This window comes from Phocoena sinus, chromosome 17, assembly GCF_008692025.1.
Source record: "Phocoena sinus isolate mPhoSin1 chromosome 17, mPhoSin1.pri, whole genome shotgun sequence".
In the NCBI taxonomy this organism is placed as follows: domain Eukaryota; kingdom Metazoa; phylum Chordata; class Mammalia; order Artiodactyla; family Phocoenidae; genus Phocoena; species Phocoena sinus.
Window position 1 is genome coordinate 21,418,167 of NC_045779.1, and position 16,017 is coordinate 21,434,183.

The window sequence follows — 16,017 nt, forward strand, 5'->3', positions numbered from 1 at the left end:
TACCATTGTAAAGCAATTATACTCCATTAAAGATGTTAAAAAAATTTTTGATAATCATTGAGCACTAAGAACATCCCAGACTTGTTCTGATTGATTAACCCAGTGAAATAAATGTGGAGAATTGGTAGCACCCATTGATTTTTATCCAAAATTTCAAAGTTATTTGTTCCTTCACAAATTCCACAAGTTACAAATCTTTGCATAATCAGTTAAAATGCTGATGTCCATACAGCACTAACTGTTCTTTCCAACTTAACTTGGAAGACCATTAAATTATAGCTTCTTGCATCACAAAGGTTAAGAAAAATCCCTTTTTGATAGACACAATTTTTTTCTGTCAAATATAAATTTAAGAAGAATTTTCTCTGGAGAATACTTCCTGTGGTATGCTCTCTTCTGTGTTGGTGAGTGCACATCAGTAGGGGAGCAGATTTTAATTGGCACTTGTAAAAATGCCAGAGAGGGAAGGACACTTTCTTAGGTGTAGGTTACAATTACCTGATATTTGTTTGTTTTCAGTAAATGTTCTGCAGTGGACATAATGCCTTCAATTCAACCTGTTTGAAAACCCCTGTCTTGATATATACTCAATGCACTGGCAGAGTTTACATGAATTATTTACAGTTTTTAAGAAATCTGATAGTTTTCTGCTGAGTCAATCTTAAGGACATGGACTTATGGGAGAATCAAAGAGCAATTGCTTATTAGCATGTCACTTAGAAAATAATTTTTATGGGCAGGGACTTTGTAAATAGTCATATATATATTTATGTTCTGATTTCAAAATTCATCATTTACTTATCTCTAGGAAGGGCAGTATATATCCCTTACCTTAGATTATTCATCTGTATAATTTGAGCAATAAAATGTTATTTTTGCAAGGTTTTTATTTTTATAAATTTTATAAAAATGTGAATGTTTATTTTCACAAGTTTGTTGGAAGTAGTAAATTAAATATTGAGTACAAAGTGCTTGAGACACAATGCTTGGTGAGAAGTAAGAATTCAAAAAAATGGTATATGACCTACTGTGTCAGAAAACAATAAAGAGGGGTAATAACGGAGAAAGGGTAGAGGAGAAAGCAAATAAAAGTCAGTATCAGGCAAAAGATGGCTCAGTCTTCTCTATGGTTGTCCAGCCTCTCCACAAGGTGGATAGAAGAAGGGTCATGAGGCATTCGGTAGGGCATTAAAATAAAAGAAATTAAAAAAACTGATGAGGGGGCATAACTAAAATTCAAGATGACATAGGCAGGCAGGATTCTTATATGCTCTCTAACTACTTCCCTATGCTAAATTTCCCATTATCACTGGCATTCCTCTCATCTTCTCCCCTTAACAAAGCATCGATCTTTCAGTCATATTTGATATATAGTAATCCTTTACAACTCATTTGCAATCAATCAGCCAAACCTACTTTTTCTGTTTTCTAATATTGCATATCTGCACGTGGTCTTTGTCCACTTCTTAGAATCACCACTAGGCAGGGAGTTGTGACACCTGGATTCTAACCTCAACCAGTAGCGACTTGGAATGGAACGTGTCTGCTTCATAGCTATTAAATAGGAGTAGTAAACAAGAGAGCTCAATCTCCTGGAAGAACATAAGTATTAGGTATAATTACAGATTGGAAAGCCTTATATATGTCAGTTGTTACCATTATCATCATCCATTGGTGACTCTTTCTTCATGGTATCTTTGCCTTCATTTCTTCAGACTTTGATGTCTTCATCTGAAAAAAAAGTTTTAAAATATGCCCTTTTCATTATTCTAAGTTTCAAATACAGTAAAACATGAAGAAAGATTTCCTAAAATGTAAAGCATTTTAGGTAAGTGAACATTGCTAGTGGCAATATTTCAAGAACTTTAATGGAAACATGCCATTGATACTGAAAAAACTAAAGAACTCTTTCGAGTAATAATAATTTCTAATGCAGGAGGCTTAAATGGTAACCCTAGTTATGCACTCGTGTGTGTGTGCACATACACATGCATACATTTGCCCATCAAAAATCTGGTTAAGGCTATTTATGATAAATTTAAATTTTTTCTTGACACTGTAAATAAACCTGTAGAACGTTTTTTTAAATGAAAAATATATGGATATGTCATTGAAATCACTTTGGGAAACACTGTGTTGTACAGACTTAATCCTGACAGCTTATGTTTAGGTGTTCAATCTACTTTAATGGTCCTACTTTTAGACCAAACTATACCAACCAAGCAACATTTGCTGTTTCATATGGTAGAAGTTTTCCCTGACTTCACACATTACTAGAGTCTCCATAATCAGAGAGTTTGAGTGTAGAATTGGACTGTATCCCAAATTAACATCACTTGACAGACTAAAAATTAGTTCCTATAAGTCTGCACATGTGGATATTTAAATGTAACTTAGAATTAAAATGAAATTGAATATGTATTCTGTTCCTCGGTTATATAGGGCATATTTCATGTGCACAGTAGCCACATGAGGCTAGTGGTTACCACAGATATAGAAATTTCAATCAATGCCAAAAGTTTTACTAAAGATTGATGCTATAGACAGATATTTGAAATTGATGTTGAGCAGCAAGCATACAGAATGCATATTGAATTTGCATATCGCCACGAAACCTCAAGTTTAAGAAAAGAAAGAGAGGATTGTGTATAATTTTTAGTTCTACTGAGAATTTTTCAAATACAATTTGTGCAAGAAAGATATGACAATATCTGTCTCATTCTTTGTTCTCACATATATAATAATATAAAAAATTATAAAATATATTTTAAATAGCAAAATTGCATATTTCTATATATCTTCTTTTTAACATTTAATTCTATCTTGAAAAGGTAATTTTAAATTACTCCACATATTTCAATATTTAGATGCTGGTCAAATTATCTTCCATCAAATTATCTTCCATTTTGATATTAGACAGATCAGAAGAACATTGACTTATTCATTCTACAGAAAAGACAACTAACAAAATTAAAGATAGTAACATGCAAAGTACTGCATTTTTATGATTAATATTTTATGAAAAAATACATCAAATGTCAATGAAATGCACCATTGGACATTTTAACCTATTTTTATATCCTTAGATACATTTAATTCATTGAGTTGTTCACCTGACATTTTTACAGATTGCTTTGATTGTAAAAACGTCATTTTAAAATGATGTTTTTACACTGCCTTGGTCTTAAAAACATCAAATGGAGGATAATTCTTCATTTGAAGTTATTAAACATGGCTATAATCATAAAAATGTCATTTTAAGATAATTCTTCATTTGACCTTTTTTACACTCAGCTGATCTTTTCTTGTCTTCTTTAAAAATTTGATATTAGAAATGAAAGTTAATAGATTTGAAGGCTGTACTTACAAATTCAAATCAGGATTTCACTGCTAATGTAGCCATGGTCCTAAGGGAATGGTTTACTACCAATCCCCTACCCATTACAATTCTGGGCATTACTGATGAGGTATGTACATGCATGCATGCATGTGTGTGTGTGTGTGTGTGTGTGTGTGAAGCAACAGTGATATCCAACCATGCTTACTTGTGTCTTCTCACAAAAAATCTATGACTCTTTACAACTTTCAGCTCCACTATTATACTTTTATAGCATATTACTCTCTATAGGCAAGTCACACAATAGCCATTTTCTTTCAGTTATGGTGATTATGAAGATGGCTTTGAAGTCATGTAATTGTGACAACTGCTGGGATATAAGATATTCCAACTCCATGCATGCCATGCATGCCAACTCCATGCATTGCTGCACTTTCAATAATTTTTATTTTGTGTATATATCAATATACATATATATATATATATATATATATATATATGCTTGTACAGAAAACACAGAAATAATGTTGTTCAATATTTGCGCTTATTCGATGCCTTTCAAGTGTGTAATAAATACATTCATATTCTGGGTAAATAGAATAATAATGATAATAACACTTTGAGCACATATTTTATGACAGGTACTGATGTGAGAATTTTTCTTGCATTAATTAATTATTATAACAATCCTTTGAGGGATATATTATAGACTTACACCTAAGGACAATAGATCCCAAAAGGAGGGAACCAAAATTTGAAGCCAAGAAGGCAGAAACACAAAAATAAATGAATTTTCAGGGTTTTCCTCAAATTCTACTTGCATTTGTACCATGGGGCATGAAGAGTTTTTGGAGTTATTATGACAGGTGGCTGGCTCCAGTGCTGGAGATTCTAAGAAGACATCTGAAAGCTTCTTTATTCTCCCTCTCCTATTTCAACTACAAGCTATTTCCCTCTTGTAAACCAAGCAGTCACTGGAACAGACAGGTAGCTGGGTCATAAAGAGTACATAGAGAAAATAATTTCTGGTTTTCTCTGCTCTGAAATCTTTGAATCTTTGGAAGCTAATTAAAGGGAACCCAGTGGCAAGGATCTTCTTGAGGTAAATTTTGGTGAGACTTTGACCAATGGACACCATTGGATTTTCCAAAGAAATGCAGATATAGGACATCTTAACTGTTCTCCTCACTGTCCAGGGAATCAAGGACAGTCAGAATAGATGATCTCAGTCTTTTAATCTAAAAGAAGACCAGAAGATTCTTCCTGGTGTCTGAAGAGGGGGCAAATGACCAGTCTGCTATCATATCCCAGTATACAATAGTGTAGGTCATCTTGGTTCCCCCAACCTTGACAGAGATTTTACTTAGTGTTCCCTAACAGCTAGATCAGACATCAATGAACCAATGATAAAAATAAGAACTCAAAAAAAAAAAAAAAAGGGCCATAAGCTAGAGAGAGGAAGAACAAGTAAAAATCAGGACAGTTCCATAAAAAGGAGACCTACTAGAAGAGGCAAATGTAAACCTAAATAACAAAAGTGATACTAGTATTTAAGAGATTTAAGTCTAGTACACATAAGGAAAAAAAATCTTTGTGGAACTTAAAAAAGTATTTTCAAGTTAAAAATTTAATAAGAAATTGAAAGAAATGACCATCATTAAGATCCTTAGTGTTTTGGAAGATGAATTTAAAAAGGGAAGCAATGAAAAAAATATTACTCTAAAGAAAGTACTCAACTTCAGACTGAATAATCTTAACAAGCTGCATAGGTTTTGATGAGAAAACACACTCTTAGGCATTTAGTAGTAAAGTTCTCAAACCCCAGAACCAAGAAAAAAACTCACAAGCTTTCAAAATAAAATGAAAATTACTTGTTTAAGAAAAATAATTAGATCAGCATAGAAGTTCCATCTGCAACTCTTAGGCCTGAAGATGGTGGGGATGACATCTATAAACTATGGAGAGAATAACTGTCAAGCTGAAAATAATGATACCTTTCAACTATCATGAAATTATAAGTAGAAATGCAGTATATAAGAATATATATTAACTACTGAGAAAAATATACTTACCAAAGTGTGCTATCCAAACAAAAAAAAAAATGGATCACAGAACAGACCACAAGATACAGAAAGCAGAAAAAAGGAATAGGGATGAGCCTTGAAGCATTTTCTTATTCAAAATGTCCTTCTGTTGCAGTTCCTCTATTGTTTTCTCTTACTCTTTTCCAACCAGATATCTATACAGTTAAACAAATATAACTATAAGCTGAATTTAATGTGTAAAATGTGTTAATACAGATTCTTGAAATCAAAGGGCCAAGTTGCAGAGAAAACTGTAGGGTTCAGTAATGAGAGTACTAAACTAAATCAGTTAATATAAAAAAGAAAGAAAAAGGTGAGAAGCAAGATGGGGGAAAATGCAAGTGAGATGACAAAGGTAAGCGCTGGGGAACAGAAAGTTTTGATGGGGAAATTAGTATTTTAATTTCATATACTATTCAAGACAAGTGCTTGAGTATGACCACTAAACTAATACAGTAGAAAAATACAGTCGAATTTACAAATTATAAAATGGAAAGCAAATAACAGATGCTATCATGTTCAATAAAATAATATAATAAGAATGAAAAGGAAAAGAAATTTTTAAAATAAAAATTAGATATAAAATCAAGGTGGGGCTTCCCTGGTGGCGCAGTGGTTGAGAGTCTGCCTGCCAATTCAGGGGACACGGGTTCAAGCCCTGGTCTGGGAAGATCCCACGTGCCACGGAGCAGCTGGGCCCGTGAGCTACAAATACTGAGCTCTGCGCGTCTGGAGCCTGTGCTCCGCAGCAAGAGAGGCCGCGACAGTGAGAGGCCCGCGCACCGCGATGAAGAGTGGCCCCCGCTTGCCACAACTAGAGAAAGCCCTCGCACAGAAACGAAGACCCAACACAGCCAAAAATAAATAAATGAATAAATAAATTTATTAAAAAAAAAAAAAAATCAAGGTGAATGCTCCCATTAAAAGAAATATATTGTCATATTTAAGTAAGATACAAAATCCTACTGTATGTTTACTCTAGATTGTAAAAATCATTTGAGTTATTTACTTTTTTCTATGTCCATACCAAAAAGGCATGTTTATTTCCCCCTTGTGTGAATCTGTAACTTCATTTACATATACCAGTGTACAAGTATCTGAGGCTAGGTCACAAAAGGTGTTGCATGCTGCCCCTTGATTGCTATCACATATCAGCTACAGACAAGACAACATGCTGGGACAGCCTGTTGGAGGATGAAACACATAAGACAAGCTGAATTGCTCCAGGTAGTTCCAGGAGAGACAATCCTAGATCAGCCAACAGAGCAGATCCCTAGGTATATGAGGAAAAAAAAAACAGAAAAAATCTGAAGAACTCCCACTCATGTGCAGTTGACTACAGACGCATAAACAAATTCAGCTGAGATCAGCCAACCATAGTCAGAATAGCTGAATTCTGCCACAAAATTAGTGAGTTATAAATAAGCGATTATTGTTGTAAAAAGCTCTAAGGTTTTGTGGTTCTTATTATGACACATTATTCTGCAAATAGAAAGCATAAAGGTGTTTAAAAGACACTAAAATTACACACACACACACACACACATTTAAAGAAAGTTAGAAATAAAGGCTTGGGCAGGGAGACACAAAGTAAATGCAATCATAAAGAAACCAGGGAGGCCAATATAACATTAAAAAGTGGAATTGGGGCTTCCCTGGTGGTGCAGTGGTTAAGAATCTGCCTGCCAATGCAAGGGACACGGGTTCAAGCCCTGGTCTGGGAAGATCCCACATGCTGCGGAGCAGCTAAGTCCGTACACCACAACTACTGAGCCTGTGCTCTAGAGCCCGTGTGCCACAGCTACTGAAGCCCATGTGCCTAGGGCCCGTGCTCCACAACAAGAGAAGCCATTGCAATGAGAAGCCTGTGCACTGCAACGAAGAGTAGCCCCCACTCACCGTAACTAGAGAAAGCCCGTGCACAGCAACAAAAGACCCAACACAGCCTAAATAAATAAATAATAAAATAAATAAATTTATTTTAAAAAAAAAAGGAATATAAGGGTAAAACTATTTGTCAAGACAGACAGGGATATTGTATAAAAGTAGTATAAATATACTGTATAAAAGGCATAATGTATGAAGAAATCATTAACTTGTATGCACTAAAGTATCTGATATATTACTATTAGAATTGCAAAGAACACTTAATTTAATATATATAATATTAATAGAATATTTCCATATGTCTCTTTCAAAACATAACATATGTTTCTGAAAGAAAAACATAGTAAGAATACAGAACATTTTATTCAATCAACAGAGTCCTGAACATTAAAAAAAAAAAAAATAGAAATTAGAATACTGCTGCTTCTGGTTTCTGGTTCCACATATAAGGATTTTGGAAGTAGAAACTCTGTCCGTAAAACAGGTAAAAAGCTGAGCAGAGTAAAAATTCAACTCTTCTCAGATCCATAAGAGAGTTGAGGACACGTGGCAGACCACTGCACCCAAGATTGGAGAGTCAGGTGAATACAGGGAATCATGTCTTACCAGAGCACAGATTCAGGAGCAGAAACTACCACAGGAATCAACGTCAGTGTATGAAAACTTGCCTATAATTGATGAATTCCTGAAGGCTCAATGCGTACAACTCTGAGAGTAAAATACTTCAGGACCCAGCCAAAAGGGGGCACACATAATTTTGTGAGTTTAGTTCCAAATTACTATTAGGTGCTCCCCATAAGTATCAGAGAAAAAAAAACCACCTCATCCTTCCAATATGTGGAGGAAAAGTAAGTATTTTTAATTATGACAGGGTAACTAAGTTTCTCTTAAGAAGACCTGCCCACAGAGTAAACTAGGTAACCAGAGTTTAAACTGCTGGGATATTATCACATTCTGATTGACTAGAAGAAAGGAAAATACCCAACTCCAGTCAGCTATAGTCACCTATTTGTGAGAAGGAAAATATCTACCTCCAGCTCACCCTACCCATCCTGTTCCACCTAAGAGGGGTGATAAAAATGGAAAACACATGTGAAGTTCACAGTCCAGAGGCAAAATTTCACTGAAAGTCTGACAATCATAAGGCTATTGAAAACTTCCCCTCCCCCTATACCTCACCACCACATTTCTAAAGGCCTACTTACAAGAGTCTATTTTACACAGTACATCATGTCTGGCTACCCAGAGAAAAAAATTACAAGGTATACCAAAAGGGTAAAGACAGAATGTGAAGAGACAACAAACCTCAAATCCAGACATGGCAGAGATGTTGGAATTATCAGAATGCAAATTTAGAACAGTGATTAATATGCTATGGGCCCTAATGGCTAAAGTAGACAGCATGCAAGAACAAACAGGCAATGTAAGCAGGGAGATAGAAATGATAAAGAAGAACCAAAGAAAATGCTAGAGATCAAAAACATCAAAATAGAAATGAAGCATACCTTTGATGGGTTTATTCATAGACTGGACCCAGGTGAGGAAAGAAACAGCTAAATGATATCTCAATAGAAACCACTAAAACTGAAAGGCAAAGAGAACAAAGACAAAAAATAACATATTTAATGACAGTGTGCCAACTCCAAAAGGTGTAACATATGTGTAATGAAAATACTAGAAGGAGAAGAAAGAGAGGAACAGAAGAAATATTTGAAAAAAAAAAAAAAAATGACTGAGATTTTCCTCAAATTCATGTCAGACGCCAAACAGCAGATCCAGGAAGATCAGCAAACATCGAACAGGACAAATGACCATAACACCCCCTCCCCCCGGCCACAAATTATACCTAGGTATATTATTTTCCGACTACAGAAAACCAAGATAAAGAAAAAGTTTTGAAAGAAGCTGGAGGGAAAAAAAATCTTACCTACAGAGGAGCAAAGGTATGATTTACATAAAACGTCTCAAAAACTATGTAAGCTAAAAGAGAATGGAGTAAAATATTTAGTGTTGAGAGAATAAAAACACCAACTTAGAAAATGTTACCCTGGGAAATTATCCTTCAAAGGATACAATTTTAAGGAAAATTTATCCTTCAAAAGTGAAGGAGAAATTAAGACTTTCTCAAACAGAATTTGAGAGAATTTGTTGCCATGCAAGAAATGTTAACAGAAGTTCTTTAGAGAAAAGGAAAATAATATGGATCAGAAGCTTTGATCTACATAAAGAAAGGCAGAAAATTACAAAGCAAGTAAAAATTAAAAAATCTTAATTTTTTTCTCATTCTTGATTGATCTAACAGATAAAAGTTGTTCAGAATGATAAAAACAATGTAGTCCATTTCATATTTACATGATTATATGTAAGTGAAATATATGACAGCAATGATATGATACAAGTTGTGTCAAAGGGGAAGGAATTACGATTATTTTGCATTATAAGGTGTTCACTCTATGTGTGAAGCATATAGTGTTATTTGAAGGTGGACTTGTATTAGTTATAAATATATACTTCAGACTTTAGGGCAACCACTAAAACATTGTTAAAAGAAATATAATTTAAATCCTAAGAAAGGAAAGAAAATGGAATCATATAAAAGGCTTAATTAAAAGCACAGAGGAGGAGCTTCAAGATGGCAGAAAAGTAAGACGTGGAGATCACCTTCCTCTCCAAAAATCATCAGAAATACATCTAAATGTGGAACAGCTTCTACAGAACACCAACTGAACGCTGGCAGAAGACCTCAGACCTCCCAAAAGTCAAGAAACTCCCCACGTACCTGGGTAGGGCAAAAGAAAAAAGAAAAAGCAGAGACAAAAGAATAGGGAAGGGACCTGCACCAGTGGGAGGGAGCTGTGAAGGAGGAAATGTTTCCACTCACTAGGAAGCCCCTTCGTGGGCGGAGACTGTGGGTGGCGGAGCGGGGTGCTTCGGAGCCACAGAGGAGAGCGCAGCCACAGGGGTTCGGAGGGCAAAGCGGAGAGCTTCCCGCACAGAGGATTGGTGCCGACCAGCACTCACCAGCCCAAGAGGCTTGTCTGCTCACCCGCTGGGACGGGTGCGGTCTGGGAAATGAGGCTTGGGCTTCGGTCAGATCCCAAAGAGTGCACTGGTGTTGGCGGCGTGATCATAGCCCGAAGGGGCTAGTGCGCCACGGCTAGCCGGGTGGGAGTCCGGGAACAAGTCTGGACCTGCCAAAGAAGCAAGAGGCTTTTTCTTGCCTCTTTTGTTCCCGGTGTGCGAGGAGAGGAGATTAACAAGGCTGCTTAAAAGAGCTCCAGAGACGGGTGTGAGCCACGGCTATCAGCGCAGAACACAGAGACGGGCATGGGATGCTAAGGCTGCTGTTGCAGCCACCAAGAAGCCTGTGTGCAAGCACAGGTTACTATCCACACCTCCTCTCATGGGAGCCTGTGCAGCCCGCCACTGCCAGGGTCCCGTGATCCAGGGACAACTTCCCCAGGAGAACGCAGGGGGTGCCTCACCCTGGTGCAACGTCACCCTGGCCTCTGCTGGTGCAGGCTCACCCCACATCTGTACCCCTTCCTCCCCCCGGCCTGAGTGAGCCAGAGTCCCTGAATTAGCTGCTCCTTTAACCCCGTCCTGTCTGAGCGAAGAAAAGACGCCCTCAGGCGATCTACATGCAGATGCAGATCCAAATCCAAAGCTGAAACCGGGGAGTTGTGCGAAAAAAGAAGAGAAAGGGAAATTTCTCCCAGTAGCCTCAGGAGCAGAGGATTAAATCTCCACAATCAACTTGATGTACCCTGCATCTGTGGAATAACTGAATAGATAACGATTCACCCCAAATTGAGGAGGTGGACTTTGGGAACAAAGATATATATTTTTTCTCCCTTTTTCTCTTTTTGTGAGTGTGTATGTATATGCTTCTGTGTGTGATTTTGTCTGTATAGCTTTCTTTTACCGTTTGTCATAGGGTTCTGTCTGTCCATTTTTTGATTTTTTTATTACTTTAAAAATATTTTTCTTAAAAATTATTTTAATAACTTAATTTTACTTTATCTTCTTTCTTTCTTTCTTTCTTTCTTTCTCTCTTTCTTTCTATTCTTTCTCCCTTTTATTCTGAGTTGTGTGGATGAAAGGCTGCTCTTGATACTCCAGCCAGGCAACAGGGCTGTGCCTCTGAGGGGAGAGGGCCAAGCTGAGGACACTGGTCCACAAGAGACCTCCCAGCTCCACGTAATATCAAATGGCAAAAATCTCCCAGAGACCTCCATCTCAACGCCAAGACCCAGCTTCACTCAAAGACCAGCAAGCTACAGTGCTGGACACCCTATGCTAAACAACTAGCAAGACAGGAACATACACCCATCCATTAGCAGAAAGGCTGCCTAAAATTAAAATAAGGCCACAGACACCCCAAAACACACCACCAGACATGGACCTGCCCACCAGAAAGACAAGAACCGGACTCATCCACCAGAACACAGGCATTAGTCCCCTCCACCAGGAAGCCTACACAACCCACTGAACAAATCTTAGCCACTGGGGACAGACACCATAAACAACGGGAAGTATGAACCAGCAGCCTGTGAAAAGGAGACCTGAAAAACAGTAAGTTAAGCAAAATGAGAAGACAAAAAAACACACAGCAGATGAAGGAGCAAGGCAGAAAACCACCAGACCTAACAAATGAAGAGGAAATAGGCAGTCTACCTGAAAAACAATTCAGAATAATGATAGTAAAGATGATCCAAAATCTTCAAAATAGAATAGAGAAAACACAAGAAACTTTTAACAAAGACCTAGAAGAACTAAAGAGCAAACAAACGGCGATGAACAACACAATAAATGAAATTAAAAATTCTCTAGAAGGAATCAATAGCAGAATAACTGAGGCAGAAGAAAGGATAAGTGACCTGGAAGATAAAACAGTAGAAGTAACTACCGCAGAGCAGAATAAAGAAAAAAGAATGAAAAGAATTGAGGACAGTCTCAGAGACATCTGGGACAAAATTAAAAGCACCAACATTCGAATTATAGGGGTCCCAGAATAAGAAGAGAAAAAGAAAGGGACTGAGAAAATATTTGAAGAGATTATAGTTGAAAACTTCCATAATATGGTAAAGGAAACATTTAATCAAAACCAGGAAGCATAGAGAGTCCCATACAGGATAAATCCAAGGGGAGACACGCCAAGACACATATTAATCAAACTATAAAAAATTAAATACAAAGAAAAAATGTTAAAAGCAGCAAGGGAAAAACAACAAATAACATAGAAGGAAATCCCCATAAGGTTAACAGTTGATATTTGAGCAGAAACTCTGCAAGTCAGAAGGGAGTGGCAGGACATATTTAAAGTGATGAAGGAGAAAAACCTACAACCAAGATTACTCTGCCCAGCAAGGATCTCATTCAGATTTGATGGAGAAATTAAAACCTTTACAGGCAAGCAAAAGCTAAGAGAATTCAGCACCACCAAGCCAGCTTTACAACAAGTGCTAAAAGAACTTCTCTAGGCAGAAACGACAAGAGAACGAAAAGACCTACAATAACAAACCCAAAAGAATTTAAAAAATGGAAATAGGAACATACATATCGATAATTACCTTAAATGTAAATGGATTCAATGCTCAAACCAAAAGACATAGACTGGCTGAATGGATACAATAACAAGACCTGTATATATGCTGTCTACAAGAGACCCACTTCAAACCTAGGGACACATACAGACTGAAAGTGAGGGGATGGAAAAAGATATTCCATGCAAAAGGAAATAAAGAGAAAGCTGGAGTAGCAATTCTCGCACCAGACAAAATAGACTTTAAAATAAAGACTATTACAAGAGACAAAGAAGGGCACTACATAATTATCAAGGGATCAATCCAAGAAGAAGATATAACAGTTGTAAATACTTATGCATCCAACATAGGAGCAAATGCTCACAGCCATAAGAGGGGAAATCGACAGTAACACATCATAGTAGGGGACTTTAACACCACACTTTCACCAATGGACAGGTCATCGAAATGAAAATAAATAAGGAAACACAAGCTTTAAATGATACATTAAACAAGATGGATTTAATTGATATTTATAGGACATTCCATCTAAAAAAAAAACAGAATACACTTTTTTCTCAAGTGCTAATGGAACATCCTCCAGGATAGATCATATCTTGGTTCACAAATCAAGCCTTGGTAAATTTAAGAAAATTGAAATCATATCAAGTATCTTTTCTGATCACAATGCTATGAGACTAGATATCAATTACAGGAAAAAATCTGTAAAAATTCAAACACATGGAGGCTAAACAATACACTACTTACTAACCAAGAGATCACTGAAGAAATCAAAGAGAAAATCAAAAAACACCCAGAAACAAATACCAATGAAAACACAATGACCCAAAAGCTATCGGATGCAGCAAAAGCAGTTATAAGAGGGAAGTTTATAGCAATGCAATCTTACTTTAAGAAACGAGAAACATCTCAAATAAACAACCTAAACTTATACCTAAAGTAATTAGAGAAAGAAGAACAGGAAAACCCCAAAGTCACCAGAAGGAAAGAAATCATAAAGATCAGATCAGAAATAAATGAAAAGGAAATGAAGGAAATGATAGCAAAGATCAATAAAACTAAAACCTGATTCTTTGAGAAGATAAACAAAATTGATAAACAATTAACCAGACTCATCAAGAAAAAAAGGGAGAAGACTGAAATCAATAGAATTAGAAATGAAAAGGGAGAAGTAACAGCTGACACTGCAGAAATACAAAGGATCATGAGAGACTACTACAAGCAACTCTATGCCAATAAAATGGACAACCTTGAAGAAATGGACAAATTCTTAGAAATGTACAACCTTCCAAGTATGAACCAGGAAAAAAATAGAAAATATGAACAGACCAATCACAAGCACTGAAATTTAAACTGTGATTAAATTCTTCCAAAAAACAAAATGCCAGGACAAGAAGCCTTCACAGGTGAATTCTATGAAACATTTCTAGAAGAGCTAACACATATTTCTCAAACTCTTCCAGAATATAGCACAGGGAGGATCACTCCCAAAATCATTCTTGGAGGCCACCATCACCCTGATACCAAAACCAGACAAAGATGTCACAAAGAAAGAAAACTACAGGCCAATATCACTGATGAACATAGATGCAAACATCCTCAGCAAAATACTAGCAAACAGAAACTAACAGCACATTAAAACTATCATACACCATGATCAAGTGGGGTTCATCCCAGGAATGCAAGGATATCAATCAATGTGATACACCATATTAACAAATTGAAGGAGAAAAAACATATGATCATCACAATAGAGGCAGAGAAAGCATTTGACAAAGCTCTACACCCATTCAAAATAAAAGTGCTACGGAAACTAGGCATTGAGGGAAATTTCCTCAACATAATAAACACCATATATGACAAACCCACAGCCAACATCGTCCTCAATGGTGAGAAACAGAAATTATTTCCACTAAGATCAGGAACAAGACAAGGATTCCCACTCTCACCACAATTATTCAACATAGTTTTGGAAGTTTTAACCACAGCAATCAGAGAAGAAAAAGGAAAAAAAGAAAGGAATCCAAATTGGAAAGAAATACGTAAAGCTGTCACTGTTTGTAGATGACATGATACTAAACATAGAGAATCCTAAAAATGCTACCAGAAAACTACTGGAGCTAATCAATGAATTTGGTAAAGTAGCAGTATACAAAAAAATGCACAGAAATTTCTAGCATTCCTTTACACTAATGATGAAAATCCTGAAAGAGAATTTAAGAACACACTCCCATTTACCATTGCAACAGAAAGAATAAAATACCAAGGAAGAAACCTACCTAAGGAGACAAAAGAGCTATATGCAGAAAGTTATAAGACACTGACAAAAGAAATTAAATATGATACAATAGATGGAAAGATATACCATGTTGATGGATTGGAAGAATCAACATTGTGAAAATGACTATACTACCCATAGCAATCTACAGATTCAATGCAATCCCTATCAAACTACCACTGGCATTTTTCACCGAACTAGAAAAAAAATTTCACAATTTGTATGAAAACACAAAAGAACCCGAATAGCCAAAGCAATGTTGAGGAAGAAAAATGGAGCTGGAGGAATAAGGCTCCCTGACTTCAGACTATACTACAAAGCTACAGTAATCAAGACAGTATGGTACTGGCACAAAAACAGAAAGATAGATCAGTGGAACAGGATAGAAAGCCCAGAGATAAACCCACGCATATATGGTCATCTTATTTTTGATAAAGGAGTCAACAATATACAGTGAAAAAAGACAGCCTCTTCAATAAGTGGTGCTGGGAAAACAAGACAGGTACATGAAAAAGTATGAAATTAGAACACTCCCTAACACCATACACCAAAATAAACTCAAAATGGATTAAAGAGCTAAATGTAAGGCCAGATGCTATCAAACTCTTAGAGGAAACCAGAGGCTGAACACTCTATGATATAAATCACAGCAAGATCCTTTTTGACCCACCTCCTAGAGAAATGGAAATAAAAACAAAAATAAACAAATGGGACCTAATGAAACTTCAAAGCTTTTGCACAGCAAAGGAAACCATAAACAAGATGAAAAGACAATCTTCAGAATGGGAGAAAATATTTGCTAATGAAGCAACTGACAAAGGATTAATTTCCAAAATTTACAAGCAGCTCATGTAGCTCAATATCAAATAAACAAACAACCCAATC